This window comes from Canis lupus, chromosome 29 (genome assembly GCF_011100685.1).
Source record: "Canis lupus familiaris isolate Mischka breed German Shepherd chromosome 29, alternate assembly UU_Cfam_GSD_1.0, whole genome shotgun sequence".
Classification (NCBI taxonomy): Eukaryota; Metazoa; Chordata; class Mammalia; order Carnivora; family Canidae; genus Canis; species Canis lupus.
In genome coordinates, this window is record NC_049250.1 from 14,583,824 (window position 1) to 14,611,101 (window position 27,278).

The 27,278-nt window shown below is 35.8% G+C and overlaps 1 long non-coding RNA gene across 7 annotated transcripts in view; it reads left to right on the forward strand.

Annotated features, from left to right (window-relative positions):
* LOC102153892 overlaps positions 1 to 27,278 on the forward strand; it is a 69,300-nt gene that overhangs the window by 11,834 nt on the left and 30,188 nt on the right. For 2 of the 7 annotated variants that reach the window (XR_005381003.1, XR_005381005.1), the window contains exon 3: positions 18,827 to 18,897. This is a non-coding gene — a long non-coding RNA (uncharacterized LOC102153892). Of the gene's footprint in view, positions 1 to 7,376; positions 7,489 to 8,356; positions 8,650 to 8,803; positions 8,902 to 18,826; positions 18,898 to 27,278 lie in introns of those variants that run through there. The other 5 variants (XR_005380999.1, XR_005381000.1, XR_005381002.1 and 2 more) reach the window with 5 other exon arrangements.

Below are 27,278 nucleotides of genomic sequence, written 5' to 3' on the forward strand. Positions count from 1 at the left end.
GATTCCAGCAAGAGCTGCTCTCTCCTCCCTTACCAGCATTCCTGTCATTTTGCAGGATTCTTTTTTTGTCTACTTCTCTAACTAGATGGTGAGCTAACTGGGGCAATGACTGAGTTATATTTATCTTGATGTCCCTAGCATCTGTCCACATCTGGCATATAGTAGGGGTTCCATAAATCTTGAATAAATAAATGCATGATTTTAAGAACTCTCAAAAAAACATTTCAAGAAAAAAATCTTTTCTACACCCCTATACACAAAAAAGAACACAGTGGAAGGCAATAATAATGCTATTCTTTTGACAACTGGGAGGTCTATCAAAAGAGTTTTTCCAATATTATGGCAAAATTTAGAATTAGATATGAATCCATTGGAACTTTGGTGATCCAAAGCTTTATCAGACCCCACAATGGTCACTTTTGAGGATTACTATGCTTAAAAGTATAAGTATCTGTTTGGGATAAATTACTTTTTCTTATCTTCATACTTCACCTTCATTTTTATCATGAAACTACCTTATTATTCACAGTGGTTTTAAAAATCAATCATGCTGATATAAAAATAATCAATCATTAATTAAAAGAGCAAACAAAATTTATTTATGTGACACATAACTAAAAACAAACATTTAATTATAATGTTGAATATACATTTTGATAGTAAAATTAATATGTCACTGTTTTAGGAAGGATTAAAACTTTGGTTATCTATTCACTTTTTGAAGATTAAAAATGTTATCTCCTATTATGAAGGTCGAGAGTTTTATCAACTGAATTAGAAGGTAATTTTTATTAAGCATTGATTTAATACACTGGTTTTCCTTTTCTCAGCCTCATGACATGCCTAATGTGATTTCTGAAATTTCTTTATCAACAATAGGCAACTTTTCACATTTGCAGGAGTCCCTTGAATACCTTGTCAGACTAGCTTTCTCATAAAGGCCAATGAAAACTACAGTTGTAAAGAAAATCACAACCTCCTACTTTTAGTTCATTTAGAGACCCTTGAGTGTTCAATGACGTGAAAAGTGACATATATCTGTGAATTAAGGAACTTTAATTACACCAAGAGTGCACTTCATTATATAATACATAATTCAGGAGATGATTCTCTATGTTGAAAATTCAATCCACCTCCAGTGCTCAAATGTATCCCCTGCGTTCAGGCATATTCAAAATATTATAAAACAAGGATGAAAACTTTTGAGGCTCTATGCTGGACAGAGTCAGAAGAGGGAGGTCCACTGTGATGGATTTATCTAGAATGATTAAGAGTCACCAGACACAAATTTAGGAGCATGTTTTCCTTTAGCACAAGTGAACCCAAGAAATGGTGCCTTATAAGGATGCAGATTTCTGAGCCAGAATTTAATGAAGCCTTTCCTTCCATTCAACTACCTTCTGCCATTTTTCCATCATGTTAAGTGCCTCATCAGAAAATATCTCTCCCTTTCTCCATCTTAGAAGCAAAAGAATCACTAACACTGATAATTAGCTAAGTAGGAAATTACCAGTGTTACTGATTTATGGAATTAATGGTTAGTATTCACTGCTCAAGCTCCATCACAGAAACAACCATGGGATGGGATGGGATGGGAAATGACTGATAACAGAAAGAACCAGGAACCTAGTTCCTTCTAGTTTAGCTTCTGTAGTTTGGACAAATCTTTTAGCTTTGGGCAAACCTATTCAATGAGCTTGCTTTGTCTTCATTCTTTTACTTTTTCATTCATTCATTCACTAACTGTTTATATGGGCATTGGCAAAATCAATCCCTGAGAAAGGAGTTTACTATAAATACCAGCCACTCCTGCCTCAAAATGTTCTGAGGGGCTCTTAGTCCTGCCACATTATGAAGCAGCCAGGTCCCTTCCAGAGATTGATTTTTCTTCTTATTTAGTGAAAAGGAATCTAATTGTTCTCAGTGCAAATGAAGACAGAAAGTCCCACTGGAGTATACTTCAAGGGACCCTTCTCAGTTATATATTGTGTACAGTTGTGGTCCTCCAGAGGGACATAGACAAAGAGGTCCTCTTGAAATGTAATTCAGATCAAGTCTCTCCTCAGGTTCAGAACCTTCCAGGATCTCCATCTTTCCTAGAGAAGAGCCACAGTTTGTAAGACAACAAACCAGGCACTATGGACAGTTGACACCCCTCTCAACTGGATCCCCCTAACACCTCGGTTCTCTTAGCAACTCTCTTTTCCCCAGGTACCCTCCTGCCTCCAGGCCTGTGTACCTGTTCCCTTCCCTGTCTAAACTACTTTCTCCTCAGATGGACACATGGCTAGCTGGCTCCAATGTTTCTTTCAAGTCTTTATTCAAAAGTTACCTTTGTAGAGTCCTCTTCTGACTACCCTTTGTAATACCTAACTCCTTACCTTGAAACTCCACACACTTTTTCTTGTATTTTTTCTTTTCCTTAGTACTTATTACCATCCAGAAAACTGAACATTTTTTTTATTCATCTTGCCTAGTTTCTTTCTTTCCTAGGAGAACGTGAGTTCCATAAAGGCAAGATATTTATCTGTTGTGTCCTCTCCAACACCCCCAACATCTAGAAAGATAGACTCAGCACACAAAGGGTGCTTAGTAAATATATGTTGAAAAATCCTTTTGAGTTTGGTGTATCTTATCCAGGCCAGCCCTTCCTAAGGGGAAGAATGAGCTATTTTTTCTAAGAAGCCTAGGGAATCCCTTTGAGAAGAGATTGATATCAAACCTTTCAATAAGCACTGCAAAGCTGGGCACACTAAGTCACTTGTTTAATGAACAGCTTGATTTGAGGGTTAGCAATTTGCAAGTAGATGCTAGTTCTGTGTTGGCTTTTTCCTTTTCAGCAAGCACCTTCCACCACGGGGCTTAGGTTGTATGTGGCTGATCCATCCTCTGAAAAAGGTGCTTCTTGCCTGATGAACCCATTACCTAGTTCTCTCCTCACCCCTTAGATTTCAGCTCTAATGTCCCCAGGGGAACTTCTTCTGGCCCTGCTCATAGGACAGTGTCTTTTTCCTTAGCTGCGCTTTTCACTTACAATAATCCAAGTAGCTATGTGATTATTTTATTAAACTCTCCTCTTCACAGATTGTAAGCTCCACAAGGGCGGAGATAGAGTATACTTTTATTCACTATTCTTTGCCCAGCACAGATTTCAAACCACAGCACTGAAAGCAGCTTAACAAATATTTGATGAAAGAATTTTGAGTAAATGGAGAGAGCTGACTGACTCTGAATAAGAAACTTACATCACTGCTTGGACAAGCCAGACATAAGGAATGAAAAATGGCAATAGAAAGAAGAGAGAGAAGAGCAGCGAGTAAAGTGATTAAGATAGCACCCTTAAGAAAAAAACTTGAATTAAGCTCATTATATTTGTGAATACTTGGGCCTGAAAAAAATTTGGTCATGCAGTCTAAAGAGATAGGAAAGTCAGGGAGGCATAAGACTCCTTTCCATCCCCTCAAAGTCTTGGGGAGGGATTTGAACTTCCACCAGAGGTAAAAATGGGATTGAGTGTGGAACAAAGTAATTTCAATTAAAATCTAAGGCAAAAAGATCTGCAGATGAAATCTGGGTTATATATCTCCCATGTCCCTCCCTCTGTTCTCTCCAGTTCAGACTCTATAGTACACCATTAAGATCATGATCATAGGTCTCTCAAACACCACTGTCTGCTCTTTCAGTCTTCCACAGCCTGTAGAGAATGAGTGTAATCCAAACCCTAAACTGTATCCAGAGCTCTCCATAATCTAGCCCTTGCCTCTGATCTCTAGACTCAATTTTTAAACCATCCTCCCAGGTATAGACTGCTCTCCAGCCCAAATAAACTTCTCCAAACATAGCAGGCTGTTCTATGATCTCAAACCTTGGTATTTCTTATTTCCAATGCTAGGAATGTCCTATCACACATATTTACGTGATGTATTTCCATTAATCCTTCAAATCAACCTCCAAGATACAGGATGGCATCTTGGAATTTGCCCTAAGCAGAGTTACTGCCTTCAACCTTTGGGATTCCTTAGTACTTTGTTAACCCTTTATTACTGGGATCACTATGTAATTTGCAGTATTTCTACTAACTTGATTGTTCCACTAGGCTGTGAGGCACTTGAGAGCACAAATAGGGAGAGTATTTACATCAACATATTCCTAAACTTGAACACAGGAAAAGATATAGGATAACTGCTTCACAAGAAGTGGTTCAATTAATAAATTAATGCAAGCCTGTGTTGAAATAATGTGCAACAAAATTTGCAGTTTTAATGCAACCATATCTGAGACAGAGTATCATACCCAGAATAGGGATCACATTGTGATCCAGAGCTATACAACAGTTCAAGAATGTATTATAATGTTGTTCAAGTGTAATTTTTTTGAAAAATAAGGGGAAGTGAGGAAGTGCTAGGATGATTGATCTAAATAGTGTTGGTTTCCTTTATTTCAGGATATATTGATTAAATCCCTCTAATGCACAGGGACTTAAGGCTGCAGCAACAGCCCTTTCTTTGAATGTCTACATTTCTTCAGTGTTCTATGGAGTGACAATGCTATGTGGTATTGCCCAGGACTCCTGTAGTAATATTGTTCAGTACACAGGCTCATCAGTGTAAGAATACTTGAAATTTCAAAGTTTGTGTAAAGACCTTATATAGGGTTTCTCTCAGTGACAGTTATAGATGCAAAGTTGTAGATATATGTTAGATAAAGATTATATATATATATATATATATATATATATATATATATATATACACTTACATATAACGTATATAAAAGTTATAGAGTCAAAGACAGACATGTAATTATTCCAGGTCTTTGTAGACATCCTTCTCTATGATGACACCTCAGTCCTGTGACAAATATCCAACATCATGCCAGGCACTTGGCTCTCAGTAAGTGTTGATTGCATGAAGGAATTCACAAGTTTGTTTGTGGCATGGATAAGATATGTACATATTGAATTCCTGTGAATGTGGAAACTTTTCTGATTTCATATCAGTTAAGGGTTTCTAGTGTTTTTGAGTGCTAAATATTTCATGAGTGACTTTTAATACCCTAGTTGACTGTCATTGGGAATCCCAGCAAGTTATGTAATAGAACAATATGGAGAGGGGAAAAAAAATCAAAAAGTAAACTCCAAATTTAATTAATATTCACTCAAAATATAAAATGTGCCGGGTTCTTTGAAGGTACTTTCACACACATTGTTTCACTTAATTCTCATGACTCAATTAGATTTTTAACAGTGATGAGATTTAAGTAACTAAAAGCTTTCCTTAGCCTTCAAAAATAAGGTGCCTGTTATCCGTACTTTCATTAGATCCTCTTTCATATTTGGTTAACACTCTTATCCTAGAGCACTACAGTTTGTCATGATCAACATCTTCCCTACCATCATATAGGGAGATCATGTATTATGAGTTAGATTCATAATCTCTTTTAATCTAATGTTCACAATAGCACTTTCTGATAAATTATTTTTTAAATATTTATTTATTTATTTATTTATTTATTTATTTATTCATGATAGACATAGAGAGAGAGAGGCAGAGACACAGGCAGAGGGAGAAGCAGGCTCCATGCCAGGAGCCCGATGCAGGACTCAATCCCGGGACTCCAGGATCACGCCCTGGGCCAAAGGCAGGCACCAAACCGCTGAGCCACCCAGGGAACCCTGATAGATAATTTTTATTCTGATATAAACACAGAAGAAAACATAGTTGACAGTTTAGGTGACTTTTCCAAGTTCACAAAGCTTGGAGAGGTATACCCAGCTTTTGATTTTAAGTCTTCTGTCTCCATAGATCATGCTCTTAAACACTGGACTACAATGCTTCCTGTTGATTTTCTTCTCTGTCTGCTTCACTAAGCTGTCAATTGTTTGAAGGCATGAAGCATATATCATTCAATTTTAAGACCTCACAATAGATGCTCAATACATGTTTGCTGAATTAACAGAAAACTGCTTCCAAGCATATCTTCTTTTGCTAGATTTTCTATCCAATCTTGAGAAAAACTCTTAACCATTAGAAGCTTTCAAGAACATATGATATAAGCTGAAATTTTATATTTATTTATTTATTTATTTATTTATTTTTAAGGTTTTATTTATTCATTTGAGACACAGGGAGAGAGAGAGAGGTAGAGAGGCACAGGCAGAGGGAGAAACAGGCTCAATGCTGGGAGCCTGACATGGGACTCGATCCTGAGTCTCCAGGATCACACCCAGGGCTGAAGGCAGCGCTAAACTGCTGAGCCACCAGGGCTGCCCTAATCTGAAATTTTATTTATTTTTAAAGATTTTATTTATTTATTCGCAAGAGACACACACACACACACAGAGACAGAGACTGAGACAGAGACACAGGCAGAGGGAGAAGCAGGCTCTACGCAAGGAGCCTGATGTGGGACTCGATCCCAGGACTCCAGGATTATGCCCTGGGCCGGAGGCAGGTTTTAAACCGCTGAGCCACCCAAGGATCCCCCTAATCTGAAATTTTAAATGTGATCTAGAGTTAAGTTGAGTAAAAAAGGAAGAGGAGAAGCATTTCTAGAAGACAGTATGGCATGATACATTCAGAGGACAGTTCACAAACAGATATGGCTAGACTAAAGAAAGGGTGTGGATGGGTAGAAGAAAGTAAGATCAGAAGGCAGATTATTCACTATCTAGTATGCTAAGCAAAATGTCTTAATTTTGTTTTTTTTCTTGGATGGTCAAGGAAACAAATGAAGGATTTAACCAGAGGGTAACGTGATACTGTCTCACATGTTGGAAAGATTACTCCTGTGGTATCACAACGAATGGATCAGAGGACAATAGTGGAATGACCAAGGCAAGAAATTAATTATTTGAGCCAAAACTAAGGCAGTAGGGAAGGGCATGGAAAATAAAAGAGGGGCAGATATCATGAAGGCAGAACCTAAAGAGCATCATGACTGATTAGATGTGGAAGAGAGAAGAGTTAAAGATGCCTCCTCAACTTCTAGCCTTGAGTGACAGGGTGGTTGTTGGGGGATATCCACAAAATAAATCTCATAGGAAAAGCAGCTTTTTGAACAATATAATTAACTCTAAGTTTTGGTTGCTAAGCAGGTAGATAGATAAATAAATCTTAGCTGAGATTTGGGCTGGATGGATATACCTTACTAGGGGTTGGAAAAGGTCACCAGAGAAAGCATAAAGAATGTAAAAGAACAGAGTGCTAGGGGACACAGTCCTTGAGGGAAGACATAATTCATAGTTGAATGGAAGAAAAAGACTCCAAAGAGCAGACTGGGTGGCCTAGAAATAACTAAGGAGGAGAAACTTTCAAAAGGATGTATTATTAAGAGTGTTAGATAAACCCTAAAGGTCTCCTTAACTATTGTTTTATAGTAATCTGGCCTATAAGAAGATTTGACACTACTTCGGTACGTGGTTTCTTTTCTAATGAATTAAGACGAGATGAAGCTAATTATTTTCTGTGGCCCAAGAAAATCTTAGAGGTAGGTAGCACATGAAGCACATCATACTCTGTGCTTTTTTCCTTACTTCCTTTCCCCAAGGGCTACACTTTTTCATACAAATGCAATTTTGTCAAAATGAACAGCAAGAGTAGCTTGATGGGGGACAGAATCACAAAAAGAAAATGTATCTTAGGGGCTGAGGCTGCAGGAATGGGGATTTTTTTTCTTTCATATACATGAGATGATTATGAACAAGTATGAATATGTGTATATGTGAACTTCAATGTCCTTTAGCATTTCCTGACAACTTCTCGATTTGCTTTCCATATAATTGCGTCTCCCCAAAACAGAATGATAACCCTGATATATCAAGCATGACTGCTTGCTCAGCTCTCTTCTTTTCTTCGTTTCTTCCCCTTTCAAATATTTACATGCAGTTGAAAGTCTGAATGTCTATTAAGCACATACTTAGTCTCAAGAGTTAACTTTAACAAAATACAAAATACATGTAGGAGAAAATACTAATTCTACTAGATTTGCACTGATATCTGTTTGTTACTCCCCTGCAAAAAATCCTGCCAGTGCAGATGTCATCCCAGATGACTTACCACTTAAAAATGACAGCTGGGCAGCAGTAGAATATTTCACATCTGTTTACAATGTATTTATATGTAATTAACACATTAAAAATAATTGATGAAAATAACAAATTGACAAAATATACTACATTATTCTTAAACTCTAAATCAAAAGATTTCAGCAGGTATAGGAAAATAATAGTATAATTGTGTGCTTCCACTCGGGAAAGGTTAATTAAGTTGGTCAAAGTCACATAGACAATGAGTAATGGGGTTATCATTAGAACTAACAGTCATGTCTTCAATAACTACTGTCACTTCTTGCACAGGCTCTTTGTGCTCACACCCCTAAGGTGAAAAACCCAGATAAAGGAAGGAATCCATGTGTAAAAGTATATGAACTACCTTCTTATCCAATTTCCAATGCAGACACATGTGTGTAATATCTGAAAACGGCAATAGAATTGAGGCATATATGCAGGGATGGGAAATATAACTTAAAATCTCCACAAACTACTTGAGTTCACCTCATTCCCGGAACGGCATTAAGGAAGAGAATTGGGAACACATGGAGAATGGAAAGCTGCAAACCTAAACATCTACAGAACGTGGAAAGAACTAGGTATATAACCATGAAAGATATTTTGGTTGATAATGGGTTCCAGTGACATGAAATGTGTGTGTGTGTGTGTGTGTGTGTGTGTGCATGCTTGCACACATATTCAAGTATACCTTAAAATGCAGGCTCAAATTAATATTTTACCTTTCTTTTCCAGTTAGAAACACAGATATCTTCTTGGTAGTGGGATGTAGGGAAATATCAGTATGACCACACAGACCTGAAGTCATTCCAAGGATCTCCAGTTAAGCCCCAGTAAGAATTGCCGTTTTTCTAATGAAGACATAAAAGTGATAGAAGAAAACTAGAATGATTCTTTTTTTTTTTTTTAAGATTTTATTTACTTATTCATGAGAGACAGAGAGAGAGAGAGAGAGAGGGGCAGAGACACAGGCAGAGGGAGAAGCAGGTTCCATGCAGGGAACCCGATGTGGGACTGGATCCCGGGTCTCCAGGATCAGGCCCTGGAATTGTACTTTCTTACTAGCACAGCTGGATTTGACATTAGCAAGCTTGGACACCTTTGGAAAGTTTCATCCTCATAGGAGTCAGTCTCTCCGTCTGTAAAATAGGGTTAATAATAGTACATATTGTATTGTTGGAGAGGGGAATTCAATGAACGTTAAGTACACTACCATTACTCTTATGCCTGTTATTGTTACCATCCTTAACTCTCATGGAATATTATCATCAGACATTTCTGTCAAAACATAAAGGTTCAGGACAAATCAGAAAATATATGTTCTCAAATTACAAAGCTTAAAATATTACTATTTATGTTTCCCAAAGTGGAAATACAGGCATATTCTTTAATTACTTCTTTATTCCCAACCATATGCAAAGAAGTCACCAAATCTTATTGAATCTATCTTCGAATGATTTGTGAGTCTTACTACACTATTTGTCTTTACTCTGGATATTACATGATTCCCAGTCTTTAAAAATAAGCAAATAAACAACAAAAAATCTCACCCTTGACCTTCCAACTGTCAAACTATATTTCTGCTTCTCTTTATAGTAAATGTCCTCAAAATGTCATCTATAATCACAGACTCTGCTATCAACCTTCAAATTTGTCTTGAACAAATGACTCTCATGTTTGGTAGAATGATACATTCCACTAAAATAGTTCTTATTGAGGTCACCTTTCTGATGCTAAATCTAATGGCCCATTTTCAGTCTTAATCCTTCTCAACCCATCTGTAGCTTCATCACATTCCCTATTTCTCTGAACACTCTGCACGTGGCTATTAAGATACCATGCTCTCAAGACACTCCTCAATCTCTCCAGTATCATCACTACTAATCTCTCCAACTTCTGAACATTTGATTACTCCAGTTCTGTGACTTTGAACCTTCTTACTTCCCTACCTACACCACTACCTCGGTGACATTATCTAGTCTTCTGTTTTAAAATACGATCTATATGCTAGTAACTTCTAAATTTCCATTTTCTCACCTCTTACTTGCCACCAGCATTCTATATTCAATTGCTTGTTTAACATCTCCATTTGGGCATCTAGTAGGCATCTCAAACTCAGTATGTCTAAAGCAGAATTCCTGATGTGGCTGTAGACCTGTTCCTCCATAGTTTCCATCAAGCAAATTCCATTCTTCAAATGGAAATTCTAATTTCTCAGATGCAAAACCTTGCAGCTACCCTTAATTCCTTTGTTGCTTTCACATCCAAATCAAATCCATTAGTATAGTATGTCTGTTTTATACCCAGTCATATCAGACTAGATCCAGAATCTGACCACCTGGTCAAAGCCACTACCATCTATCACTGGGATTGCATTGAACTATTCATTATTTCCTTGCTTCTACATTCTAGTCTATATTATGCATCCAGGAAAGTTTTAGGTCATCTGATAAAATATCTCCATGGCTCCCCTTCCCACTCTCACCAAAAACCAAAGTCCTTACAATGAGCCAAACACAGTCTGCCTCTCCACTACCACCCTCTTACATCACTCACTTTTCCCTAGCCACAATAATCTATTTGATTTTCTTCAGAATTCCGAGGCATGCATCTATCTCATGGCTTTTGCCTTTTATGTTTCCTTTATTTGGCATGTTCACTCCAAACACCTCTATAAATTATTTTAGGTCTCTGCTAAAAAGTCACCTTATCAACAAGCTTCCCCTGTCTCTTCTTACAAAATAATGAACCACTACCTTAACCCAGCACTGATTTTCCATATAATCCTTATCCTGCTTTATTATTTTCCCATCACTGTCTGACATATTATACATTTCCTTATTTATTTTCATTTCTTTATGTTATTTTCCCTCAACTAGAATGTAAGCTCCTGGAGGGCAAGGAATGTGTTTTAGTCACTGCTAGATTTCTAGTGCCTAGGAGAGTACTAGGAATAAAGCCTTGGATAAATATTTGTTGAATGAAGAGAGAGTTTTTTAAATGTACGGAATTAATAGTATCACTGCTCTATTTCAAGCCCTCATCTCCCCTCTTAGGAGAGTGCCCTAACTCCCATGAGACATTCCTCCATCCTTAGTTCACTTTTTGTACTGCCAGAGTTACCCTCCTAAGGGTAAATCTTGGTGTCTTGTTCCCATATTCAGCCTTTTACAGCCTTACAACATCTATAGAATATAATTCAAATTCCTTCATCAGGCAAGGGCCAGGATCTATCTGGTCCACATTTTCATATATTTCAGCCACATCAAATTGTTCTGTGAATTCCTCTAGTAAACTATTTAACTATAAATTATCTAGTCATCACCAAACTCACATTTGCTAGGATATGATAGATATTTAATAAATGTTATTGAAAAATGAACAAATGAATTAATGAAGTCATTTTATTTGACATATGATCATTACTACCCTGTGTAGAATGACTCTTCCCTACTTCTCTACTTGGAAATTCTTCCAAATTCTTTAAGATCCAGATCATACATCACCTCCTATCTATAGGTAACCTGCTTGGATTCCCCCAAGCAGATGATGTGATCACTCTAACCTTTAGGCTCTTCGTTAATATTTTTTATATAGCCTTCTTGAATATTAGCTTCATGAGAGCAAGGTCTTTATCACTTCTCTATCTTTAAGGCCTAAGCCAGTACCTGACACATAGCAGGTGCTCAATAAATTTCAGTTCAACAAGTAATTTTCACCATCTGCTTTATAATTTTTTTGCTAAAAAATATTTTGCCTCTGTTATACCATGAACCAGAGGGTAGGGACTCTGACTTATTTCACTGAAACAGAATGCTTCTCACAAGTACACATTCTATAAATACTGCCTGAATAAATGGGATTTTTATAATAAAATTTCATTTCATTCATACATTAAAGTGCCATATTATTCTACACACAACTTGCTGTCAAATGTGCTTTCTCCCCCCTTCCAAGTTACTAATTAAAATACTTGAAAATGAGTCGTGGGTCTTCAGGGATCGTCAGTATTTCTTCCACTGACACCTCAAATAGCTTAGTCTCCCATGGCACTTAGTCAATGGCAATTTCACACATGCCACATGCATGGGTTTTACCTCCTATCAGATTCACAAACCAATCTGATCATACTCCAAATACACTTAACCTAATCTTCTTGCTATGCTGCCTTTTCTACTCTGGCTTAACTGCCAGGAGATATGAAGAAAAGTAAATGAAATTGAGAGTGGGGGAGACCCAGGAACTGGCTTCTATCCTGCAATCCCCACATTTTTCATCTATGTATTCCAAGCTGGGCTAAAAAAAAGCAAGCAAGCAAACACACAGCAACAAAACTAGTCACATGATTGCTGACACCTATGATCAGTCCTCCCTGTCTCCATTGATCTCCTATGATTGAGGAGAAGAGAAGGCAGCAATCTTCTGGACTATCATGAGTAAAATAGAATCCAGGAGCCTAGCTAGGAATATAAAATGCAAAGGATATGTGAATCAAAAACTGGAACAGGACAAGGGAAGAAAGAGCCAATACTTGATGAGTCCTCATTTTTTTTCTATAAACAATAGTCTTTGAAATTGAGATCTATAATCGTGCTAGAAAGCCTTTAATTTAAAGTAGACTAGTGAAGAATAAAAAGAAAAAAAACTCTGGTGATAATTAAAGGATTCAGGCATATCAAGAGAATCCTTCTACAATACTCACATTTTCTGAAATAAATCTGTATTCACAGTTGCTCCGAAGTATTTCAGCATTTAATTTCATTTTAAATTACTGAACAAAGAATTTTTGGCCAGTAGAAACCTAGCCACATAGCCGCAGCAAAATAATAGTTAAATATGAAAGTGAAAAACACATGCAGGACACAATCATCTTCTTAACCTTTCTTTCTGGCAGAGGTAGCACCTAGGATGGAGCCTAAAAGTCCAGATACTCACTTTTTCTATTTCCCCTGTAGTTAGGGCCTGGCTATGTGGCCCATTCTGGCCCAAAGGACCTGCAAGGGAGGTCTGCTGAGTGAGGGGGGTGTGGATAGAGTGCAGAGTTCCGAGAGAAATTTAGCTCCATATTTGACATGGCTGTGAAGATGTGATATAAATTTGAATCAGTAGCAACATCACTGTCACACTAAGGATGGTGGACCTGAAGGATGGTGAGAGACTTAGTCCTTTCTGTTTAGTGAGCCACAGAGCCACTCCACCACTTGCTTCTTTTTTTTTTTTTATTTTTTTATTTTTTAAATTTTTTTTTTTAATTTTTATTTATTTATGATAGTCACAGAGAGAGAGAGAGGCGCAGAGACACAGGCAGAGGGAGAAGCAGGCTCCATGCACCGGGAGCCCGACGTGGGACTCGATCCCAGGTCTCCAGGATTGTGCCCTGGGCCAAAGGCAGGCGCCAAACTGCTGGGCCACCCAGGGATCCCCCCACCACTTGCTTCTTATTATACAGAGTAATACATCCTTCCTGCTTAAGTCCCTTGAAGTTCAGATATTTTCTTACGCTAGGTAGCCAAGGTAGCCTACCTACTAATTAATCAAAATATGCAGGCAGGCCAGTTATCAAAATGTCAAATTCTAACAAGCAATAACATCTTATTTGCTGTTACTGTATTTTTGTCTCAAGATAAGCAGTGATTTCTACTTATCTTGGATTAAATATTTAATGTAGTTAAAGTGGTTATAGACATAAAACTAAGTGGTAGTGTGATAAATAAGTTTATCATGGCTCCTTTTATGACATAGTTATTAGAATAGATTAGGATTTCCCAAAGTATTTCTTGGAAGATTAGTTCCTAAAGATGCTCCCAAAGAAAGCTGGCTTCATGGTCATGCATGTTTAGGAAATGTTTCTTATTATACCTGTTATAAAGTTTCCAGTACATAATAACATGAAAGATATTGAGAAGCTCAACAGTTAAAAACAAACAGTGGCGCCTGGGTGGCTCAGTTGTTGAGCATCTGCCTTCAGCTCAGGGCATAGTTCTGTGGTACCAGGATCAAGTCCCACATCAGGCTCTCCCTTCAGGGGCCTGCTTCTCCCTCTGCCTATGTCTCTGCTTCTCTCTTTCTGTGTCTCTCATGAACAAATAAATAAAATCTTTAAAAAAAAACAAACAAACAAATCAATTTTATTTGCATGATAATTTCTCCAAATTTTTCAGATCCCCAAATCCTGGCTAATAGCATTTACCTATTTCCAATAATCTACAATTAGAGACACTCACTAGTTGTGTTTGCTAGTTGTACTATTGCTGCAGGACAAAAGGTCCATGCAACACACCACTGATCTACTGAAAGGTTTTTGAGGGCAGATTTTGAACAAGTGGATGCCCCATAATGTTTACTACCAACACACAAACATATGTACACTTTTCTCCCAGATATTGGCCTCCTAAATCTTTTGTTATATCTGGATATAAGAATATAGGAAGTCACAGATGGATCAGGTTCCCCTGATGAATAGACTACTTTGGAAAGGTCCTTCTCACACTTGTAATCATCTAGGTTCTGTCCCTAACACAATAATTTGTAAATTGTGCCCATCATCTTTTTTTTTTTAGCTCTGCATTCTAGTTCTAGAATATGAGATTTAGTTTTGCTCATCAGCTATCAAATTGGGGGTAGTCTCTCCAGCTCTCTGGATCTCAGTTTTTCTATCTCTATAAAACCAAACTTTGATGTTCAACATTCATTATCCGGCATTGTCAAATTTTTCAGTTTGTGGCTACTTCATTCAGCTGATTAATTTGCACTTCCAATGATGCCAAGTTTGAGAATTAAGTTCAGTTTATCAGCTGGCAAAAAAGTTAAAGACATTTTAAGGATAAACTTTTTCTGTCCTTTTATAAGACAAATTCTAACAAATTTCTTAGTAATGACATGCTAAATGGGTGCTTGAAAAATACTGAAACAGAATGTAAATACTTCCAAATGTGGTTTTCTTTAGAAGTAAATAGATTAATGGATACAGAATTTCAGTTTGGGAAGATAATGTAGTCCTAGAGATGGATGGTGGGGATGGGTGCACAGCAATGTGAATGTACTTAATGCCATTGAACTATACACTTAAAAATGGCTAAAATGATAAATTTATATTATGTAAACTTTACCAAAATTTAATAAAGTGAGTGGAACATTATGAAAATTATGTTTTTGTCCCCCCAATCTCTTAACATATGAGAAAATGACATAAAATAATTTTCTAAATTCAAAATTTTAGTGTAATTCCTTTAACTAAAAAAAATGGATCCACACAATAATTCATTCAACAAATATTCACTAAGTACATTAATGAAATGAGGGAGATGCTACCTCAGCACAGAAATAAAATGTGTTTCATTTGTTCCTAACTTGGATTGTTTTACATGAAGACTTTAAAATATCTGATAAGATATCAAATAGTGTCTTCATTAGGAATATAGAATAGAGTAGTATAATCAACTACACAGACTATAAAGTTAAAAAGGTTTGGGACCCAATATTAATTGTGCAACCTTGACCATGTTATATAACCAAAAACCAGTGGACACGATGAAATCTTCCATGAATGATCTTATAAGATTATATGAGACACCCAAGGAAAAGCACAACATATAGTGTGTGTTTGATACTTGGCAAACATTTAATAAATATTATTTGTATTATTACTACATTACTGTCTAAATTTTTAGAAAATTTTATTGTGGTAAAAACACAATATATCTACCGTCTTAACAGATTTTTTTTTAGTGTGTAATACAATATCGTTAACTATAGGCACATGTGCATATCTCCAGAACTTATCCAACTTACATTATTGAAACTTTATACCCACTAATTGGCAACTGTTTTATTTCCCTTTTCTCCTTGTGCCTGAAAACCACCACTTGACTATTTCAGACACGTGATATAAGTTGAATTGTACAGTATTTTTCCTTCTGTAACTAACTTATTTCATTTAGTATAATGTCCTCAAGGTTCATCCATATTGTCACAGATTATAGGATTTCTTTTTTAAAGACTGAATAATTATATATCTATATCTAGCTCACATTCATCCACTGATGGATATTTAGGTTGTTTCCAAATCTTGGCTATTGTGAATAGTGCTATAATGAATATGGGAGAGCTAATATCTCTTAGAGATCCTGATTTTGATTATTTTGGATAAATACTCAGAAGTGGGTTTGCTGGATCATACAGTAATTCTGGTTTTAACTTCCTGAGGAATCTCCATATTGCTTTCTATAGCAGCCACAATACTTGCAATCCCATCAATTTCTTTACATTCTTGCCAATGCTTGTCATGTTTTTCCTTCCAATAGTAACCATCCTAATAGGTCTGAGGTGATATCTCTTTGTAGTTTTGATTTGCATTTTTCTGATGATGAGTGATTTTGGCATCCTTTCATACACTCATTCACCATTTGTATATCTTCTTTGGAGATATGTCTATTCAAGTGCTTTTTAAAACTGTTATTTTTTAATTGATGTATTGGGTTTTGGTTTTGGCTTTGGTTTTGCTATTGAATTATAGGAATTCTTTATATATTTTGGAAATTTATCCCTTATCTGACACATGGTTTGCAAATATTTTCTCCCATTCCATAGGTTGCTTTTTCATTCTGCTGATATTTCCTTTGCTGTACAGAAACTTTTTAGCTTGAAGTAGTTCTTCTTCTCTACTTTGCTTTTGTTGCTTGTGGCTTTGGTGTTACACCCATGAATTCACTTCCAGGACCAATGTCATGAGGATTTTCTTTTATGTTTTCTACTAGGAATTTTAGTTTTGATTCTTACAGTTAAGTCTTTTATCCATTTTGAGCCTATTTTTGTGTATAATGTCACAAAGACCCCAAATAGCCAAAATGATCTTGAGAAGGATCAAAACTGGATGCATTGATAGTTCTTGATTTCAAACTATGTTACAAAACTACAGTAATCGAAACAGTGTGACATTAACATAAAGACACACATCCAGACCAATGGAACAGAATAGAGAGCCCAGAATAAATCTTTCTGTGTTTGGTCAAATCATCTTTGATAAGGGTACCAAGACCATACAATGAGGAAAGGACAGTATCTTCAACAAATGATGTTGGGAAAACTGAATATCTACATACAAAATAAAATTAGATCATTATCTCTTACCATACACAGAGAAAATCAACTCAAAATGGATTAAAGACTTAAACATTAGACATGAAAATGTAAAACTCCTAGAAGAATTAATTGCTTTTTAAAAAAAAAAATTTAATTTATTTATTCATGAGAGAGAGAGAGAGACAGACAGACAGACAGACACAGGCAGAGGGAGAAGCAGGCTCCATTCCATGCATGGAGCCTGATGTGGGCTAAAGGCAGAGCTAAACTGCTGAGCCACCTGGGCTGCCCAATTAATTGCTTTAAAAACAATCTATACAGGCCACTGAATGGGCCAGTAGTTGGTTGAGGAAAGGGGCTATATTTATTATTTTTGTCCTTCACAAATCTTAGAAAAATGCCAATAGCATCATCGGAATTAATATAAAATTAATTGCTAAAGAATTCACAAAAAATTGATCTGGGTTGAAACTTAACCACCAGACTACAGTGAAGTAACATCTAGTGAGAATCCTGTAATTCATGCATCTAGTTACATGAAAATTATGGTGATGGTGGTGTTTACTTCTTTTTATATTTAATATACATACTGTCTAGTTCATATCTACAAATATTATATAAATCTGATATTTGTATCTCATGGTAATTTTCAAAAGAAAATCCCTCAAAACTTCAATTCCAGAGGTGCCTGGGTGGTAAGTTGATTTAGCAGTTTAGTCTTGGTTTCAGCTCAGGTCATGATCTCAGCTCCTGGGATGGAGCTTCATGTCAGGCTCCACACTCAGTAGGGCATCTGCTTGAGAATTCTCTCTCTCTCTCTTTAGCCCCTCCCCCTTGCTCTCTCTCTTTCTCTTTCTTTCTCTAAAATAAATCTTAAAAAAAAAAAAAACCTACTTCAGTTCCAGAGGTTTGTGTTTTTATTCTTTAAGATTTTATTTATTTATTCATGAGAGACGCAGAGAGAAAGGCAGAGACAGAGGCAGAGGGAAAAGCAGGCTCCATGCAGGAAGCCCAATATGGGACTCAATCCCAGGATCGCGGGACTACACCCTGAGCCAAAGGCAGATGCTCAACCACTGAGCCACCCAGGGGTCCCATTTCTGAAGGTTTTAATAATGATAATATCAGTCATCACTTTCACATTACATGTGAATGTAATTCTTTTTCAAATGCCCAAGAAAAAAATTTTACATTGACCTTATAAAAAAGTCATCACTGGCCAAGCCAGCCATTTAAAAGTCACCAGCTATTTTTCAGAGTACCCAGGATATCTTTAATTAATGTGTTACAATAGTAAACACCAATTAAGAAACAGCTAAAGTGTGGTTTGGAAGTTTTTTCCTGTCTTTGAGAAACTTCAGGATTCCTATAAGATATCATGATTCTTTCAACATCCGCCTCATCACCCTCTCTCCTTGGCTTACACTGCAACATGAAAATTTATAAAAATGCCCTGGCTTCACTGACAAATATTTAAGACAACAGGAGAATAAGACTATTCAAATTGAGTAGAATAAAAATTGTTAACAAGACTGAGATCCTCAATTACAGGTATAATAAAACAGGTAGCAGCCCTGGCCCTCTCCTGAACTTTTGCCCCCACCCACCACTGGAAATATGTTTTCTGGTTAATTTGTCAGTATTGTCCTCAAACAAAGAGCTCCTTTTTATTGACAGGTGCAGACAAAGCTTGCAAACGCTACACAAAAAGGACTCAATAAAAAAAGAGAGATGGCCTTGCTGAGAAGGTAGTTCTTTCTGATTTTCTGTAATAGACTTCACTTTGCTATGAAATTAAATTTATAGTATATCTGCTAGACACGGGGACTCCAGCAAAGCTTCGCTATTCCCTGACTTGACATTAAAGCAGGCATTTTCATGGGGAGGCCATTTCAAGCCAAATAACTGGTTATGTGAACCGTTTACAGAAAGCCTTTATTTAAAAAGAAAATAGATAGGCACTGTCATTTCCAGAAACTGTTAGTATACAGGCACACATTCAAATTTTGTTTTCCTTTGAGAATACGCTAAAAAGACAGATGTAACATTAGACAATGGGAAGCTTTCTGGCCTACTACAACACCTCTATGTTTATTATTCTGACTCATAATCTAGCATTTATCAGGTGGCAGGCTGCAAATGGAACAGCAAAATCCTATTTCAATAGTGGGTGATCCCATCATAATAAAAATCTAGCCTGTGATTTCAGCTCTGGAGTGGGTTTTGCATCAGGTGGTGTGGAGTGCTGAACATAATCCATGAAGGGATCTACATCAAGAAAGTACTCACTCCTGAGCCTGGGAAAAACTATCCAACCTACATATATAGTCCTGCGGTAAAATGAGCTGATATTGACATACTGTGTTTTGGGCTTGTACAGTGGCTTCAAATTCCATTAACATAACCAATTTCCATTAATGCAACCAATTTCCAAGTTAAAGAAGAATTAAAAAGTCAAACAAATCAGGAAAAAACTTTCAGGGGTCAAGCTGGGGAAAGGTGGGGGGGGACACTTATCACATACTTGAAATCATGTAATTATCAGATAAAACTTTAGGTCTTCTTTAAAAATCTGAAGTGACAATGTCAGAAGATTAAATCATGCTACAAAATATAAGAAGAATGGGGAAAAGTAGCTTATTAAGGATCATTAATTAAAGTATTCAAAAAGTAGTCAATTCTCTACCTGGTATAGCTCCTTGAGATGATGTGGTTCAACTTCTCATTGATAAAGGGCAAGGCTAAGGCTCAAATGAGTGAGCTCTCCAATAACAAACCTATAGCACGAATCCTCAATTCAATCATCTTTCAACCAGGATATACAGCTTCCAAAACAGAAACAAATCTGGCAATAATAATACTTAGACTCAAACTTTCTAAGGATCTGGAACTTTAATCAAGTTAATTCTTGATATTGTTTCTTAAATAAGTATCTTTTGTTTTGAGGCTTAACATCACCCAAGCACCACACTCTAAACACTGATTCACCTCTATATCATGTGATATACAAGAAAACTAAAACAACAGCTAGAACATAGCCAGTTTAACAGCATTAAAGCAATGATTAACATAATTCCTCTAGGCAAGAATTAGGTGAAGAAAAGACTAACAAAAGCCAGCTAAGGCATTGTCTTTGTAGGATTAACCAAGGTGGGTTCCTCACAACAGGAAGAAACTCATTAAGGATCCGCGTTGTTCAGCCTAGAAACTGGGACTGGTAGCATAACTGCATTTGGTGGGAAAAAGGCCAACTCAACTGGCATGCAAGCATAATGGATGGACCTGCTCTTCTGAGAAGAAGCTTTGGGCCAAACTTTGACAGAGACACATGGAATATGGGAGCTAGAAGTTATCTTCATGTGGCTTGGGTTTATTACCTCATTTTACATGTGAGAAAAGAGTTTGCATGGTTTCATTGAGTTCATAGGCCTAAACACTATTTAAATAAAGAACACAGAAACCGATCGAAAGGAAAATTGTGATAAATATTTGATGTGGAAAGACTATTTCTCTCTGAATAGCTGATCTGAGTTCATGTTCTGTGAGTTCTGAGCTTTGTGTATTTGAATCTCTATTCCTTTTTCTGTAAAATGGGGATAAGATGTTTTCATAAATTTTAAGGATTAAATGATAGATTACATTTGAAAGTATTTTGAAACCATAAATTGATGCACAAACACACGAACTTTATTGCCTAATCCCTTCTGGGAGAATCCATTTTTAAAGTAATATATAATGCTATTTATGGCAAAGATGACAGGGCATAATGAAGGACATAAAACATAAAGCATGTTGATAGCTTTGGAAATACTGTCATTTGGTGTGGCTGCATGAATATCTAGCAAGAAGAATCTACTGCAGAAATGTACAAATATTTATAGGTACACAGCCTCTCTTGAGTGTTTGATAAACCCTCTGGATGACATTCCCAGGAAAATGCACATAATATACACATAAACACAAGACTTTATATAAAATTCCAAGTACTGACCCCACAAAAATCAAGTTAAATACATTGTACAAAACAAAACTCTATGAAAAGAGAATCATCTGCACAATTTGGAACTCCTTTCTTTTCTTTCTTTTTCTTTTTCTTTTTGTTTATAAGGCACTGCACACCATAAACCAAACAGCATTCTAAAAGTCACGTTGAATTCAGGTCCCAAATATTAATTCACCTCCATCTATTTAAAATGAAAGGAATAATGGAATGTATATGATGATTCCAGATCAATTTAACATGGAAAACAAAATTAATAAAACAGACAATATAAATCCCTGTAAACTTCTGAACTAGAAATAATAGATCAAAGAATAAAGAGAAGTAATTGTAATTAAAAGAAATCAATGTAACTAGAAGCATTTTGAAAATTCTAAAACACTGAGCATGTGTGATGCATTAATTAATTTTAATACAAGTTAAAACTTGGAAATGTCTTCTATTGAATACACAAACATCATTACTGACTTAATTCTGAGACCCAATGAATCACGTTACTGTTTACAAATTACATTTATACATTCAAATATGTATTCTGATTTGTGCATGGATAATTCATGATTGACTGAACCTTTACTACTTATTTCTATCCAAAACCACCTTGTAGCCGAGTCCTAATTATTGCCATACTTACTGTAACTGAATGCTTCAGAACAGTCACCTCACATAAGAAGGCAATTTGTAAGATCTCTTCAACCTTTACTTGAAGAGTCTTTTATTATGATGATAAAGGGCCTGAAAACCACATCATATGATGAACAGCTCAAAGAACTCTACTCACATAATGCTATTGTGAATCCCTCTATTAGCACTTCTTCCTCTACTCTAATTATTTGTTTATATGTCTGTCTCCCCATCTAGACTGTGAGATTTTCCAGAAAAGGGGCTGTGTTTTATTCATTTTTGTATCCATATGTCTGAACATACAACCTAATATATGTTGGCACTCAATAAATCTTATAACAGAAGGAAGAAATTTAGTCAAATGGTAGATTAGTTACAAGGAGGCAGATTTGACTCAACATGGAGCAGAAAACTAAAATTTTGTTGTGTCATAAGAGTAGAAGTTGAGCAAATCCTGTCTTTGATCAGTAGCTACATAACAAAGAAGGTATAGATAGGAAGTCCTAGTTTAGGTACAGGGTTATGTGAGAAAACTACTGGAATGGACAACACTAAAGCTTTGTCATTTTTGCAAACACTGTTTGTTGACAGTGTATTGCATTTCCCTCCCTGCCATTCATGCTGAAATTTTCTAAATGTGTTTTTTTACCCATTATTCTTTACATCTTCCCAAATTGTTTATTCTTCCACAAAAGAAAAAAGATAGAAGGAAGGGCAAAACATTCCAGAACTACCTAAAGATAAAATTGTAGCAATAGAGTATATATCAGACTATGAAAAATGAACAACTGTTAAATATATAATTGTGAAAAAAAATTGTTGCCCTCAATGTCTGAATTTGATTTCTTGATGATATGAGCAACTTAAATGAGCTTAATAACAATTTAAAAACCTCAACAGATAGAAATCTATAGTTTGCAAGCTTGACTTTTTTAGGAGAATTGTCTTCTAAAAAGGATTTTCTAAACCGTGTCCTTCATCATACTCAGCAAAGAATTAGAAGCTTTGAGAAGTTTAGATAAATGAAACATTACATCACTGGGGTAGTGCATAAAACACTGAACTAGAAGCTGAAAGACATGCTTTCCAATAAAAAAATATCTTGTCCACTTGGATTCTAAAGTAGACATACTCTAAACTTAGAGAGATCTTTCCACTTCAATTCTTGGTATATGAATAGAGAAATAGAGCAATTTAAGTCTAGAGCAGGGTGAAAAAACGATGGCCTAAATAAAAGCATATATTTTAAAACGAAGTTGGAGGGCAAAATAAATACCTTGTTTCAAAAAGCAGATTCCAAAAGCTCCAAACAAAAGGATGTGTACAACATGTTTTTGACTCACTACGGTGGGAAGAGTAATGGCTAAGGGATTATCACATGAAGAACTAGAATAAGAGCAGTGAAGCAGAAGCGTCCTGCAGATGTGTGGGTCAGTTCCAAGAGGTAAATTTTTAAAAGATTTTATTTATTCATTTGAGAGAGAGAGAGAAAGCATGAGAGAGAGAATAAGAGAGAGAGCATGAGCTCAGGGAGGGAGAGAAGGAGGGGGAGAAGCAAACTCCCCACTGAGCAGAGAGCCTGGTGCAGGGCTCAATCCCAGGACCTTGAAATTATGACCTGAGTGGAAGGTAGATGCTTAACCAACTGAGCCACCCAGGAGTCACCCAAGAGGTGAATTAAAACATAGAGGACCAGATTGACACAGTCTGAGTCAGATCTAGAAGCCTGGAGGTAAGCTAGCTTTACATAAGGACACACTTGTAAATAATGCTCTCTATCTTGTTTCCTACAGCAAGCTAGAAAGATGTTGAGCACAGGCTGTTTCAAGCCTATCAGTGAATTCTACTCTTCACCAAAAGGGAAGGGAAGATGCCATGGTCAACTCAAATGTTGATATATGCTATAGGCTCCACACTTGGGCAGGGAAGAGTAGAGTGTCTCCTTTCCTGTTGATTTTGGACTCTGGAGGTAGCTGGTGAGGTGTAAATTGGTACTAAAAAGGATCTCAGATTCACAATCAGTCAGAGATAATATTCAAAATACTCAACGGCTATAACAGCACAAGCATGTACCAATTAGAACAGACACTCCAAAATCGGGATACCACCTATGAAAAACAATACCAGGGTACAGTGCATACCTCTTGAATATCAGTCCTATAATCAATTCCTGAACACAGCTCTTAGGATGAAAAGGGCCTCCCTTACTTTGACTCAGTCTCTCACCATCAAAAAGCTTATCATAACCTGGATTTATTTTATATTTCCAGAGTCCCCCTGAAGTTTATTTTATCCTTTTTTAGAGAAGGAAATAAGGCAGATCCTAAATGGTAGGTGGAAAACATGATATTATTTGCCCCAAGTTCTGGAAACATTTAGAATTATATATAAGATAGGAAAACAAATATGAAAAACAGTAAATGTAACACAGGGGAAGATAGAAGCTTTATCAGAATAGCCTGTGGAAGTGAAGGAAGCAAATTGACAGTTATTTGTTTGCTTGTTTGATTGGTCTGTTTTTCTCACTAGACTGGCCTTTAAAGTTAATGAACATGTAAGAAGAATTGTATCTATTTTGCTTAAGAAGCATTGTACCCCTAGTGCTTGAAACATAGTAAAAGCTCAATAAAATTTTTTATCCTCTCAGCTTTTAGCCAGTAAATACACACACACACATACTACACACACACACATACACACATACCACATTTTGAAGAATTTCAATTTCTGGCAGTATGACAATTTAAATAATTTGTTTAACCCTTATCCTGGAAAAAATAATAATAAATTCTGAATAAAACATAGTTTCAACATTTGTTGAATGCATTGATGAGTTAGTGAGAAAATAAGGCATAATCAGATGTAAAAATTAAGTGAAAGCAGGGAGCCTACAGAATGAAGACCATACCCACAAATAACTAGTAAAAGAAAAAGTAAATTTTCTCTGAATAAATTAACCTTCAATGCAGGTTTCAAAGAATGCTCATCACATCAAGGAATATGAGTATTTGAGTTAAAAAAATCATAATAATTACAAATACACAAGGAAACAAAGCATCAAAAGAGAAAGCCAGCAGGAAGAAGAGAAACAATTATAAATATAAATACCTTAAAATTTGGAGTTGTTAGACAAAAAAATAAACATAAAAACAAAAGTCAAGTCCTAGAAATAAAAGTTTATCAATTAAAATTAGAAACTCAGTGGAAAGTTATAATAACAAATTAGACATAGGCAGAGAGGGGAATATTTCTTGGAATATGGAGCTGAAAATACTAGAATGTACCACAGAGAAATTTTGAGATAAAGACTATAAAATAAAAGAGTCAGGGAGGATAAATAGACAGGTCTTAAATACTTCATGCACTTAAGGAGATAAGAAAGGGGATGCGGGAAAAGTAATATTTGAACAGATAATGGCAGAACATTTTCCAAAGCTGGAAAGACACCAGATTACAGACACAGGAAATCTAACAAATTCCAAACAGTTCATTTGATAAGAAACTCAGTTCTAGACAAGGAAAATGCTAAAGCAAAAATAAGATTTAACAATAGTCAGAGAATGATAATAGATCACCTTCAAAGGAATAAGAATTGAACTGAAAATTGGTAGACAGAAGTCAGTATAACAATATGGTAGCCAGAATTCTAATATTCTTTGTCCAAGGTAGACACATATCTTCTCCCAACTAATCAAACATTGAGGTGAAATGTAACTTACATTTTGCAAATGTGACTCAGATCATAAATTAGTTGACCTTAAGATAGGGAAATTATTTAAGATCTGCCTCACCTAGTAATATGAACATTCTAAATCTGGTATAGAGATCAGAGAGAGGAGAATTTAAAGATTTGAAGCAAGGGACACCATATAGCTGGTTATAGGTAGAGGTAGCCACTTGGACTGGGGGCAGCCTCTAATCAGTGAGAGCAGCCCCCAGCAGCTTACAAAGAATCAGAAAGAACCTCAGTTCTACAACCACAAGCAACTGAATTATGCCAATAACAAAAAGAAGCTTGGAAGCAGAATTTTCCCCAGTGTCCAAAAGAAGTCAGACTAGTCTGTACATTGATTTCAGTTTTTACACATCTGACTGACCATGCCAGACTTTTGACCTAAAGAATGGGACTTAACGAATGATTATTGTCTAAGCTGCTATGTTTATGGTAATTTGTTACACAGCAATAGAAAACTAATACAGATGATACTTAAATGTACTGCAGCAAAATTACTGTAAACCTAAAATTCTGAATCCAGCAAAAATATATTTCCAAAATTAGGGCCAAAGAGTCACTTTTAAACAGAAAATGATATCCCTGAAAGAGTTTTTAATGAACACACTCTTGCTAATAAAAATTATAAAAGATATACTTTTCATATATTGATAGAAAAGGACACAAACACTGATACGCGATATAAGATAATATAAAAAACAAAGTAATAAATTTGCAAATATATTTAACCTGATATTGACTGTAGAAAATAAAACAAAATTAAAAATTATAGAATTAAAATATATAACATTAATATATAATTCAGAAAAATGATAATAACAGTTAAGCCAGTATTTTTATAATTTGATTTAAAAAGAAATCAAGGAAGACGACAAACCATGATAAACTCTTAATGACAGAGAACAAACTGAGGGTTGAGGAGGGGAGGTGGGTGGGTGGGTAGAGTAAATGGGTGATGGGCATTAAGGAGGGCACATTATGTGATATGCACTGTGTTACATGCAACTGATGAATTATTAAATTATACATCTGAAACTAATGATGTACTATATGTTGGCCAATTGAATTTAAATTTTAAAAAATGTAAAAATATAAATTAAAAAAATAATAAATGTAAAGTTTCTAGGAGAATACCTAAAAAAATAAAAACAATGTATAAATTAGAACTAATATTAGAGAAGAAATTTTAGATGAGAAAACTATATAATAAACTTAAAAGGAGGCAAAATAAGAGGGAAACATATAGGATGATCAAATTGAAAGCAAAAAATGATAGAAATAAAACCAAATAAATTAAACCAAAAAAAACAAACTAAATATCTTGGTTAAAGGCTGAAGATGGGGCTCAATTGCTGAACCCTGAGATCATGACCTGAGGTGAAATGAAGAGTCAGACACTTAACCAACCAAGCCCCCCAGGTGCCCCGAGAAACACACTTCTAATTAATGAATGGATCAAATAAACAAATGAAAATTTAGAAGTTATTTGATAATGAAAATCTGTGGGATACTACTAAAATGGTACCTCAGGGCACAGCTATACTTTCAAATATTTATAGAGAAAACTGAAAGTAAATGAGCTAAGAATCTCTGTGTTATAGAAAGAAAAAACAAATAAAACCAAAAAATAAAGAAGGAAGAAAATAATGAAGATAAATGCAAAAATAATAAAATGGAAAGCAAGTATACAACAGATTTTTTTAAAAAGGGAAAGCATCATTATTATGCTAGGTTTATCCCAGCAATGCAAAGTTATTTAATATTAGATGTCA